A 13,137-nucleotide genomic window follows, 5' to 3' on the forward strand; every position below is an offset into this window, starting at 1 on the left:
CAGACTGAACTGACATGCTCCAGGTCATATCAATCAACAATACCACCAGAGAGTTTTCTCTGAAACTGCACCTGCTTTCTGAAACAGCATTCCACCAGATATGCATATGGCTTGCTCTGTACCTTCCTTCCAAAAGGTCACACATGACTTTTACCCCAGGCCTTCAGTTATGGTGGAGAGTAAGTTGTTCATATGATTTTCTCTATTGAATTGAGCACTTGGCTCTTCCAGAAATCTTTTGTTTCTTTTCTGCTTCATTTATGGTTCTGGCATTACAAACTAACAAACAGATTTGGCTTGCAATATGTAAGCTTTTACTTTTAAGAAAATAAAATAATTTTAATGAAAAAGGCCAGGTGGAGGCAGGAAGACTGATGGGCTCCAAGAAAGCATTAGCAGATATAGCGTTGATGCTTAGTGCTTCTTGGGACCCCACAAATATAGCTTTGATAAGGATTTTGGAGGGGTCAAGGAACAGGTCCTTGCTCAATGCAGGAACTGTAATACAGATGCAACCACTGTCCCTCTAAAGAAGATAGTCCAGTCAGTCTTTAAGTCCAGGGATTCCACAGGGTTTTGAAATAAATCATTCCACTGTAAAACATATTTTTACCTGTAGTACTGGAGAGAGATGGCTTCTCAGAGAACTGGTGTTATCTTACATCACGGGTGCCAAACTCGCCATGTCACATGACATGTCGCAACGTATCATGACTTTTTTTGCACATGATTCAACCAGCCCATAGACAGTTTGACACTCCTGTCCTACATGAAACACTTTATATATGTTATCCAATATCTTGCATTGCACAAGAAGCTAACTGGTAACCAGCATAGTTCATGAATGTTCTATGTCAATTCACACTATTGTATGTGTACCCTACTAACTGATCTTGAATGGCTCATATCATTGTTACTGAATTTTCAAATTTATGAATGTTGATTAGAATTCAGCCTAGTTCTATAAGCTTGGAAGAATTAAAATGTCAATCATAGAATTTTGTCTCTAATAGTAACAGATGTGTGGGAAAGAGTAATACATGATAAGTGAACTTCAGTCAGTGCTTGGATCAATTGTTTCCAATATGGCTTAGAGAAGCCAGTTCATCTCCTTTTAAAGCAATGGTTTCTTTTGCAACCATTGCTACTAGTGCAGCAGAGTGTTCAATAGGTAACAGAACTGTATTTTAATCAGAAGAATAATAGGCACCCAGCCATATATTATCAATCAATAAGAACAGCTAAATAACTGAATGATATAAACAAGAAAACAAAACCTAATTGCCTAGACAGAAACATGTCGGTCTGTAGCTGATTAATTCTCTGCATCACTTAGCTAGCTTGTGTATAGGGAAAACAAATTATTGAAATCTACAATGATAGCAACCTACAACTACAGGAGCTCTTGATTTACGACTGTAATTGAGCTCATAATTATGGTCGTAAGTTGTGTGATCATAGGTTGAAACATCAGGTGAATAGATTCAAAGCTACAATCATTTTTATGATGGTCATTAAGATAGTGAAGCAGTCATTAAGCAAATCTATTTTACCTAATGGGTGGGTTTTTTTCCCTGGAAACTGAAAGAAAATGCCTGAAAATAGCAAAAAAAACCCCAAAAAACCCAAACAATATAGATCACAATCACACCTCTGTGGCACACTGCAAATGGCCTTAAAAGTGAACCAGTTACCAAGCACCCTGTCAAGCCCCATGGGTCATGCCATTTGGTCTGCAGGCCCCCCCCCCGCGGTATATATGCAATGCATTAACGAGGTGTTGCATGAACATCTATACCACGGGGTTCCGGTATACCTAGATGATATTCTAATTTATACCGCCACCATGGAGGAACACCTACAAAATGTGATCACCTGACTACTGGGATGTGTGCAGCCCCCATAACTCCAAAAATGAGTTATAAGAAGCTCTGGAAAGGTTTGTCATAACTTCGAATGGCCATTAAGCAGCCAACCATAAGTTGAGGACTATCTGTATGAGCTGCTCAAAAAAGGCATGCCTGGTGTCTGTTATGGTTATTTCAACATACTCTGGACACATGATGATGATGATGATGATGATGCCCGGTTGCATAGTCAGCCAGATGTTTAGACTGGAGTTGGCATTAGGTGAACCAGTGAGACTTCTCCATGGACCTGGGATAGTCAGCTGTTGTTGTTTGATGGTGCTAAAAGTATCATCTCAGGATGTAAGCTGCATCCAAGTAAAGCTCTCTTTTGCAATTTAGCTGATGATTTTGCCAATGCCAATAGTATTTAAGTATTGTTCCATAAGTTTTGGGATTGTACCCAAGATGCCTATTACTACTGGTACTATCTTTGTTTTCTTTTACCATAGTTCTTTTCTATTGGTATAGAAGGTCTTTGTATTTTCTCCAGTTCTTTCTCTTCTCTTCTACTGTCTCCAGATATTGCAATGTTCACAATACAGACTTTTTTTGTCTTCTTTATCAACAAATATTAAGTCTGGCATATTATGCAGCACCTTCTTCATTTCTTATTTGTCTATTTTGTGGTCCCACCCATTCTTGTTGTATTTCTTGAAGATATTCCAATGTACCATTGTTGCTATTTTGTCGTGCCCTTACTTATAATCTGTGCAATCTTCTTCCAGCAACTAAATGGCTTTATTATTATTTCTTACATATATAAGTAACTCAAGAGAGTGAACATATCTAATACTCCTGCTTATTTTCCCCACAACAGCAATCCTGTGAGGTGAGTTGGGATGGAGAGAGTAGTTGACTGGTCCAAAGTTACCCAGTCAGCTTTCATGTCTAAGGGAGGTCAAGAACTCATAGTCTCCTGATTTTCGACCAGCACCTTAACCTTCTCATCATTTCTTCTATTTATACTCTTGGTCATAAGAATGGAGAGTCACTCATTATGTAAATCCAGCTTTTCTTAAACCATACAACTGATCTTGAGCAATTCCTACTACTGTCACCATCAGTTTTTCTTTCTATCTTTGCCTTAATTCTACAGCTATACAGGCAGTCCTCAACTTATGATCACAATTGAGCCCCAAACCTCTGCTGCTAAATGAGAGAATTGTCAAGTGAGTTTTGCCCCATTTTCTGACCTTTCTTGCCACATTTGTTAAGTGAATCATAGCAGTGGTTTAGCAAGATGGTTGTTAAGTATATCTGGCTTCCTCATTGACTTTGCTTGTCAGACATCGCAAAAGGTGATCACATGACCCCAGGACACTGCAACTGTTACAAATGGATGCCCAAAGTCAAGCCTCTGAATTTTGATCATGTGACTGTGGAGATGCTGCAACAGTCATACATGTGAAAAATGGTCATAAGTCACTTTTTTCAGTTGCAACTTCAATGGTCACTAATGAATTGTTGTTAAGCTGAGGACTACCTGTTTATAGGAACCTGTCCTTAACACAAGAGTACAGCAAAGAAATTTGCAAACTGAAAGATCAAATTAAAATATGGTATTATGTGCACCATAACTAATTTAGTGTCTCTCCATTCGTACAAAAAGAGGATTGCTCTTTTCACTGCACTGTAGCTGTGGAAGTCACTATACAACCTTTTCTTCCTGTGTCATTTAGAAGAAATCTCCTTTGAGGTTGAGTCCCCTCCCCCAATATATATACTGAAGGGAAATAGAGGCTCTTCATAGTTCCCATAACTCCAAAATTACATCAGCTAACCTTATTGTAATGTGATCCATGCACTCAGCACTTTTTGTCAGGAAAAAAGAATAAATATTTCCAGCAAATGCTCTTAACGGGTTTGTTTGCCAAGTGATGTTACCTCCTGACTTGCTTACCAGAAAGGGTCTTTTTTACATAAGTCAGAAAGCCCTAAATATTAGTTTGCAATATTTCAGCAATCTTAAGATCAGATTGTTTGCATGTGATAGTTATTTTTTCTCTAGGCATGTGGGAATGGAAAATGCCTGTTCATTGCAAGTATACTGCATGGATTGTCTTACAATTTGCTAAAAAAAAGGGGGGTTTCCCCCCCCCCCGTTCATCCTCTCTGACCTACAGTAGCCTTAAGAAACAAAAATCAAACACAGATTTTTACAAAGAGCTTTGTTTTCCTTCTCCAACACAATTAAAGAGGTGGAAATGTGAGAGGTAACTACTTAATTTATCCCCAAAATAATTAATATTTGTTTATAATTAGCTTGAAATAAGACTAGAGCTCTTTGTTATTCAGAAAATTCTTCATAGTCTGGGTCCACAATTGAATGTGAAGTCAGTAACTGAAATATGTACACATATGAAAGTTTTCTCACTACAATGCTCATGCTGTATATGTGCATACATTTAATGATTTCATGAGCACAGTATTAGATTTTTCTAATTGCATGATAATTTTCCTATTTTAAAATGCCAGAAAAAGGCTGTTAAATTGAATACTTTGTATGTGAAAATTAATTAAATAAAGTATCTAAATGGTACAGGATGTTTAGTAGTGGAACCAGTTACCTTCACGGTAATCTCCTCTTTCTTGTATGTTTTCAAGCAACAATTAAATAGCTGCCTATCAGGGATACTTTCATGTGGATGACTAAAATGACTTTTCTACATTTATGTTTCTATCATTCTTTGACTCCTTCCCCCTCCCACTTACTATATAATATCAAATTGTCGGTATGATTGAACCAGAAACTATTGTCTTTCCTTTAACTTTGTTAAAAACCACTCCTATTCATTGGTAAAGTACAAGCTTCCAAAGAAAAATCTTGCAGGGTCCCATATATTTCTAAGAATTATTGCAAGATCCCAGCTCAATATAAGGCATCTTCCTTCATTCCTATTTTCATTTGCTATGTCCTATTTTACTAGCATCTCATGCTTTTTGAGCCACTGCAATTAGTCAAAGAAGAAACCACAGTCATAAGGGAAACTGAAAGCAAAATCACTGATAGTGGAGTGTTCTGTAATCACTATTAAGACCTGAAATTGGGAAATATCTGTTACAACTCAGCTTTTCCCCAGCCTGCTGCCCACTAGAAATATTGTTCTACAACAGGAACTTGCTTTAGTATTGGTAAGGATAATTGGATGAGATGCCATTTAATTTTTGCAAAGCCAAAATATAAGGTTGGGACATGGTGATAATATGCCTTCTCTTAATTATTTCACCAACAAGGTATTTTGTATCACACAATGAATACTTAAGTGAAGTGCTTAGAAACGTACTGAGATCATAAAGTGCCTTGCTTTGATATCTGCATTAGCAAAGTTAACAAATGAAAGCAATTGAATGAACTTTGCTTGAGGGCAAAGTCAGTTTCAAGTAATTATCCCAGTCTAATCCTGGCATTTAAATTTGTTTCACATCCAGCCTTAATTGGGATAAAACAACTGTTTATGGCAATGACAAAAGTCAGCATCTAGTCTGTGCAGTGGATGGAGTGGTTTGTGAGCAGAGAAAGTAGAAAAAAGACAACTTGGTACATAAAAAAAAATGAGACCTTGCTTTTGAAATGGTGGAGCTAGTTCCCATTGAGTGAAGCATAGGTCATCAAGTAGTCAATTTAAAAACTTCTGGGAGAACATGGGTGTCAAACTCGCCACGTCACGTGACATGTTGTAATGCCGGAGCTGGGGTGGGTGCGGTCTCCGCATAATGCAACCCGCCCATGGGCCGGCAGTTTGACACCCCTGTAGTAGAATGTTTAATGAGCCATAAGGCAGTGTATGTATGTGTGCCTGGGGGGGTGTATATACACACCCACATGCACATATATGGTCCAGAATAGTAGGTCTGAAGGCCTTGAAAAGGATATTCAGATTCCATAACACGTCTATGCCTACAAAAATTAGAATAATCCAGGCAATGTTTTCCCTATGACATTATATAGATGTAAAAATTGCACTTTCAAGAAGCAGGATAAAAGGAGTATTGATGGTTTTGAACTTTAGCAATGGTGAAGATTCTTGAGTATACACAAGCAAATGGATTACTGAATAAATTAACTTAAGAGTTCTCACTCAAGGCTTAATCATATTTCAGCTATATTGTTGGAAGAGAAGTCCATAATGCTGGGAAAAATGATGAGAAGAGGACAACCAGTAGAAGGCAGATAGATTTCGATTGCAACAGTAATGAATATACTACTGAGAGACTTAAAAGGCCAAGTTGAAAATAGATTATCATGGAAAGAATCTAAGTCATCATTAAGAGTCAATGCCAACTTGATGGAATTTAATTAAACATTGTAATAGAAAAGGAAATCTAACTCCTAATTTATACCACATCATTCCCTGTATCTTTTCATACATCTATAGGCTTGTATCTATGACATCTATCTGCAAATTAAAGGACATGAAAATCCAACAGAGGTACCCCCAGGAGAAAGATAAAAGCCATTTGCCTGACTTGTTCTTCCACTGAAGCCACCCCCATGTCTCTCCCTTTGTTTTTTTTATTAAGATATATAGATGTTGCAATGGAGAAAAGAAAGATAAATTAAATAAACATTTAACCTCTGAATGCCTCAAAGTCTTAAAAACTAGGGGGTGGAAACAAGAGGCAGCATTCAAATCTTTCCCCAGCACAATAATCCATATAGAAAGCATATCTTGTGCACTTATTTGACCATAAAAACTATCAGGAACTTATAAGTTCCCTCAGATAAATATCATTACAAGCCTTCTTCAATCAAGGTACCTGCCTTATCTTTTTTTTTTTTTTTTCCATTCAATCATGTCTGATTCTTAAAGGACAAATCCCTGCAATTTTCTTAGCAAGGTTTTTGGGCAAATCCCTGTAATTTTCTTAGCAAGATTTTTTTTAGAAATGGTTTGCCATTGCCTCTTTCCTAGGACTGAGAGAAAGTGACTAGACCAAGCTAATCCAGCTGACTTTCTGCCTAAAACAGTACCAGAACTCAGTCTTCTGGTTTCTAGTCTGATAGCAAAAGCAGTAGCACTTAGTCTTATATACCGCTTCACAGTGCTTTACAGCCCTAAGTGGTTTACAGAGTCAGCATATTGCTCCCAACAATCTGTCCTCATTTTACCACCCTCAGAAGGATGGTCAGGGCAGTAAAATGAACCGGTGACAATCGAACTCCTGGCAGTCAGCAGAATTAGCCTGCAATACTGCATTCTAACCACTGCACCACCACAGCTACAATGCTTTAACCACCATATCAACTGCCTCTCACCAACTGAAACTAATTCAGTTATAAGAGCTTGCGCTCCCAATGTGTTATAAATATACAAAGGAAATAGGTGCATGAGATGAACCATGCATTATGCCCCGTTTGCACTTAAACACATGTTGTAAATGCCTGCATTAAAAGGTGGACGGGTTTAAAAGGGATGTAGACACATGCATAACAGTGTTTTGCAACAACAATTAAAGATTATTGCCCTCATGCTGCCACCTCTCAAAGACATCTCATTGGCCATTCTGAGAAGCAGGTCACTTCACTGAATGGACTGTTGGACATTCTTATGATTTTTAAACTTGTCTGGGGCTACACCACGCCAAGGTAGCTTCAGTTTTGTCCTGAAATTGTAGAAGCGAAATTAATCTGTTTTAGACAGCATGATATCATTGTGCTTGGTGGCTCATCCTTCCTGAATCATAAATGTCTCCTGGCTTCCACTAAACTTGAGCTAAACAAACATTCTTATATGTATCCCAGCATTCTCTCTGAAATATATTAACCTTGATATACCTCCTGAGATTTTGGGTTTTATGGCATTTCAGAAACAACAGCATCCCCTAGTGTTTTGTCATTTGAGTACACGTGCCACTATAGACTTGCAGGTCATAATGTTGATCAAGCAATATCTCAAGGACATGACTTAGAAAACTGATTGCAGGAAAAGCTTTCATATTTTTATGTGCAGGAAAATCTGAGAACCGAATGCTTAGCACTTTTACAGTTGAGGGGGAAATTGTTTACTACTGTCAACACTTTCCTTCCTTTGGAGCTTTCCACAGTAATAAGTGTTTTGAAAGTTTTAATTTAAATTAGGTTTACAAGTAGCTGAATAAATAGGGAAATGAGATGCATATGCTGTATGTTAAGGGATCACAGACACACAGCTTGAAGGACTGGGATTTGAACTGAAGCCATGTCCCCAAAATTAAATTCAAAAGGCTGCTATTCAGACTCTGGTTGCAATTTACATCTGGTTGCTTAAGAGCATGACTGAACATCTCATGGCGAGAGTGACCTCTAGCGGGAATATCTAATATTTCTGTCCTTCATTTTAAATCAGAGAGCAAGGAAAAATGACTTGCAAACTATGGAACATTTATCATCTATAACCCCGAGTCTGCTAGCTAGCACCAGCAGGCTTGCTACAGAAGCATGGAACTAGGACAAAGGCATGTGCTCAATGACCATAAAAGAAAGCAGTAACCAAAGGAGTTTAAGGCATAATATATGTCCAGGAGAACAAGCTATTGAATGTTATTCACACTTGGGAGAATGAAACCTTCACAGCATAAGAAAATCATTTCCAGCCTGTGTTCTGACAGATCTTCTGGCTTCCTAATAGAGATGTGATATTGGATACATTTGCAACTCATCACCTCCAATCATGGTTGCAGAGATAATTTGGTTCTGGTCTCATTAGTGGCTGATAGCAACAATTGTATACTATTATTAGGACTGTTCTGGGCAGCCATGCTTTCTTTTATCTTAAAACTTCAATCTCCAGTTCCACTAGCACACAAAGGAGCTTGGTTCAACATTTCCAGTAATTTTACTTCACTTTCAAAATGGAGGGATTAAAAGCCATAGTTTTCAATGTCATCTTGCAATGCTTTGCATAAAATCTATTGAAGCAAAATGCCCCTTCAAAGTTCTGACTGGCCTCATCTCTACATTCAGGCTGGATTTACCTATAACATTAAATCCTAATAGAGACCATCAGTTCAATGCAGGGGTTTCCAAACTTGACCCTTTTATGACTTGTGGACTTCAACTCCCAGAATTCCTCAGCCAGCGTGCCTGCCTGAGGAATACTGGGAGTTGAAGTCCACAAGTCATAAAAGGGCCAAGTTTGAAGAGCCCTGCCTTACAGCATCCTTTTTTCCTGTCTTCCTTAAAGGGGCTGTTTGCTCTGATCTCATTCAGTCAGGCTTACTTTCCTTATGACATGGGAGCTGAGATAAAATTATTCATCTTTTTAAGCTGCCTCACCTTAAAGCCAGTCTCTTACCAGTGTTTCTCAACTTTAACAACTTTAAGATATGTGGAACTCAACTCCCAAAATTCCTCAGGCTTTTACTCCAAAAGTGCAAAGGCATCACTTATCTTGCTTTCTTTGCAAGACTTAGCAAGGCATAACCAATCGGCATAGACAATTCTGCAGGTGCAGTTTGAGTGTTTTCCAGCAGATGTCAGACCACCAGCGCTTGAATAAAAATAACTTATTGCCTAGATCAGGGGTCTGCAACCTTGACAATTTTAAGACTTGTGGATTTCAGCTCCCAGAATTCCTCAGCCAGCATAGCTGAATTCTGGGAGCTGAAGTCCACAAGTCTTAAAGTTGTCAAGGCTGCAGACCCCTGGCCTAGATCCAGAGGGCAAATCTCAATGACACTTCTATTTCTAAGGACACAGAAACATCTCCCAATGAATCAAAAACTGCCCACTACACACAGAGACATGATGAATATGGGAATTTGCTAGGAAGCAGCAGTCAATTCATGACTACAGAACTGTGTTAGGTAAGACAAATAATTGGTTCTTGTTCACAAGTAAATTCTTAACCCCAATAGTTATTTTTTTTTTTTAGTTGTGAGGCTGTTTCTTTCCAGCTGTATGTGAACTTACTTTTCAAACCAAATCAACAATGTAGGATGGTGGTTTTTTAAGTTCTACAATCAGATCAAAAAATGTAGTAAGTCGTATAGAATAGCAATCCCCAACCTTTCCAGCTCCACGGACTGGCAGCAGTAGCGGTGTTGGTGTTGGTATGCACAATCTAGCTCCTATGCCTGCACAAATAAAGCTTCACGTACTCGCCCACCACTTGTGCGATCTGGTTCCTAATTGGTCGTGGACCAGTACGGATCCTGCTATGGAGTTCATATATTGTACGTCTATCTATAATTTAACATTAATGTTAATATAATTTAATGTTAATGTTAATATAATTTAATGTTAAATATGTCCAAGGCAGTATCTTAATATCCAGCATTAATTTACAGCAAATTAAATCAAAGAAAAACAGTGTAGGCGCTGTCCCAATATTGAATGTTAAATTCATCTGCTGAATTGCTTCTACATGTTAGTTCAATGGCCCTATATGCTAATTAAAGGCATGGAAGAAACAACATTTAGATAAGAGACAATTGATCATAACTTTCTTTTATATTATGCTTTCCAAAATATTTGAAGACTCTTATCATAGTGTATCTTAGTTCAGTCAACCTGGCTTTGTTTTCAACAAATCTATTCTTTCTCTATGATGAATATGTTCATTGTTGTCACTCGTGCATCTTTAGAATTGTATATGTTCTTGAGATGCTGTCTATACTTGAGGGTTTACAAATCCCACTATCTTTTCCTTGTACCAGTGCAACATCTCAGAATTTTAATAGCAGATAAGCTGTGCAAAGGTGTAGCACATCAAGTGAAGTTTATCATGCACGGAGATAATGAGTAAGTTCTGCTTTGACAGTAAATACTCCTAGACCAATTACCCGGGAAACCCATGGAGAAAGCAACGACTAAGGGAGGAAAAAACATCAAATTTCAGCTTTGGCAACAGTTTTATTATGACAATCATTTGCTTGGGGCTGCTTATATTAAACTGAAAAAGAAATTCATTCAGTGAGATTTGCCACAACTCCACAAAGAGAGCAATTACCTTGATATACAAGTAGTCCTCGTTTAACAACTACTTGTTCAGCAATTATTCAAAGTTATGTCAGTGGCGAACGAGAGGTACTTACAACTAGTTCTCAAAGTTCCAGGCATGCCTGCAGTCATGTGATTAGCAACTGGCTCACGTTTACAATGGTTGCTGCCTCCCTCAGTCATGTGATCACCATTTGCAATCTTCTTGCTGGTTTCCCTTAAGAAAAATCAATGGGGAAGCCAGCAGAGAAGATCACAAGTCACTTTCCCTTACCTGGCAGCAGCTATCCCTGGCCCTGCTGTGCCCACATTGCACTGGCCACCCATACACTCCTCAGCAGTAGCCACTTACCTGCCTACCAGCCTCCTTGCAAACCACTGAGACTTTCTTAACCTGAAATCCTCACTTAAAGACAGCAATGGGGAATGTCAGCATTGCTATCTCTAAATAAAGCAACCACATTATGTCACTTTATTACCACATGACTTGGTGATGGAAATTCCAGTCCCAATTACAATAGTTATACCGGACTATTTGTATAAGCTAGGGAGTGGCAGCCCAAGTAAACTATATGGGTTCTTTTTTTCTGTCTCTTTTTCTCTCACACACATACATAAAATAATTGGCCATCTTAACCTGGGAAACTTGGAATCTGGATTTCTGTAAACAATTGTCCAAGCCATTTTTAAAGAATATTGGGTACCTCTGATCACTTTTCAGTATTCTGGCTTATTCTCTTCAGAAACTGGGTGTAGAATGAATTGTTGGAAACTGCAGATAAATACATCTCAGGTAAATTATAGGGAGAAATTTCCTAATAGAAAGTGATGCTTGTCAGTGGAATAGACAGCCTCGGGAAATGAACTCCACTTGAGACATTTAAATCACCGTGTTATTGCATTCTGCATTCAGGTTCTGTCCAGAACAAGGAATCATTTTATGACTATGCCAATTTGTGAGTTCAAAGAAAACAGGATTAAGCAACTACTTAGATAAAACTTACCCTGTCTGGACTGAATCTACTTGCATGCATGCCAAAAGATGTGTGATGCACATATGCACAAAGACTTTTTCACATCTAAAAACCTAAATGTGGGTTGATTTAAACCTTTGATGGTGACCGGCTGAGATTGAATAACTTTTTAAAATAAAGTTTCTGGTCAGATTACATTATCTTTCTCCTCCAATAACCCTATTCAAAATTGGTGTCCAAATTGTGATTTGCAGCAAAAAAGAAAAAGAAAAAAAATGTGTTTTGCAAATAGGGTGAAAACTTAGGAAAATGGGTGGCATTTATTCAGATTCCTTATGGAAAACAAATATTCTACATGAATACAGTATTTCTGCTGCCTGATTTTTTTAAACAGATTGTACGGTTTTAATTCCAATTATATACTGGGGAATTCATATGCTCTTCAGAGTTGGCATACTGGAGTGAAAATAAAGTAATTGAAAGCTCCATGAAGTTGGTAGACTGTGATTGCCAACAAACTGTGCTTACCCAATCACAGTGCTGAAAGTATTATTTAAATTTAACAGTGGGGACATTTATTCTACACGTTAAGAGGTTCAATTCTGCTTTTATTGCTTTATAAAAGTTCTATGTTTTGGGCCCTTCCTATCATACTCAAATTTGCATTCAGTTTGCATTTCCTGGACAGTGGTCCATCAGCTGTTCCATAATGCAATTAGCAATAGGGGCTATTTGTACATGAACAGTACTTCAGTCCATTTCTTAGTTGTATATAAACATTGCTTCAGCACATTTCTAATCACAATTATGTCCAAATTTAAGCCTCTGAGAAACAACAGCTAATAGTCTTTTCAATGCCACATATTTTCCCCCCCTTCTAACCCCAGATTTTTTTAAAAAAAAAAAAAAACACCCCCACATACATGCTTCTTTTTTTACTAGAAGTTCTATTTAGGGTTGTTTTTACTCATACAAATTCAAATCTGGGATTCACATAACTAAAGAATATACAGACTGCAAGGTGGTTTTTTTATGTAAAGATAAATGCATAAATGTCCATAGAAAAATTGTGAAGACACTATGGGCAACACCCCCCCCCCAACACAGCCTGATTTCCATTTTGATTGTAATAGTTTATTGCACTGCGTGCAAAATTCAACTTCCTGACAATGGTGTGTAGGTAGGTGTGTTGCATTTGAAAAAAGAGCATTATGATTATAGCTTTTCAGTGCCCTAAATATCTGCTCATCTTTTTGGTGGCTTTCTATTTCTACTGTTCCTTGTGGCTGGCAACAATTCTTTGGCAGCTTCTGGTAGAGTTTTTTTCCCATAA

Source organism: Crotalus tigris, unplaced genomic scaffold, assembly GCF_016545835.1.
Source record: "Crotalus tigris isolate CLP2741 ecotype Arizona unplaced genomic scaffold, ASM1654583v1 scf7180000024359.8030256, whole genome shotgun sequence".
Taxonomy (NCBI): Eukaryota; Metazoa; Chordata; class Lepidosauria; order Squamata; family Viperidae; genus Crotalus; species Crotalus tigris.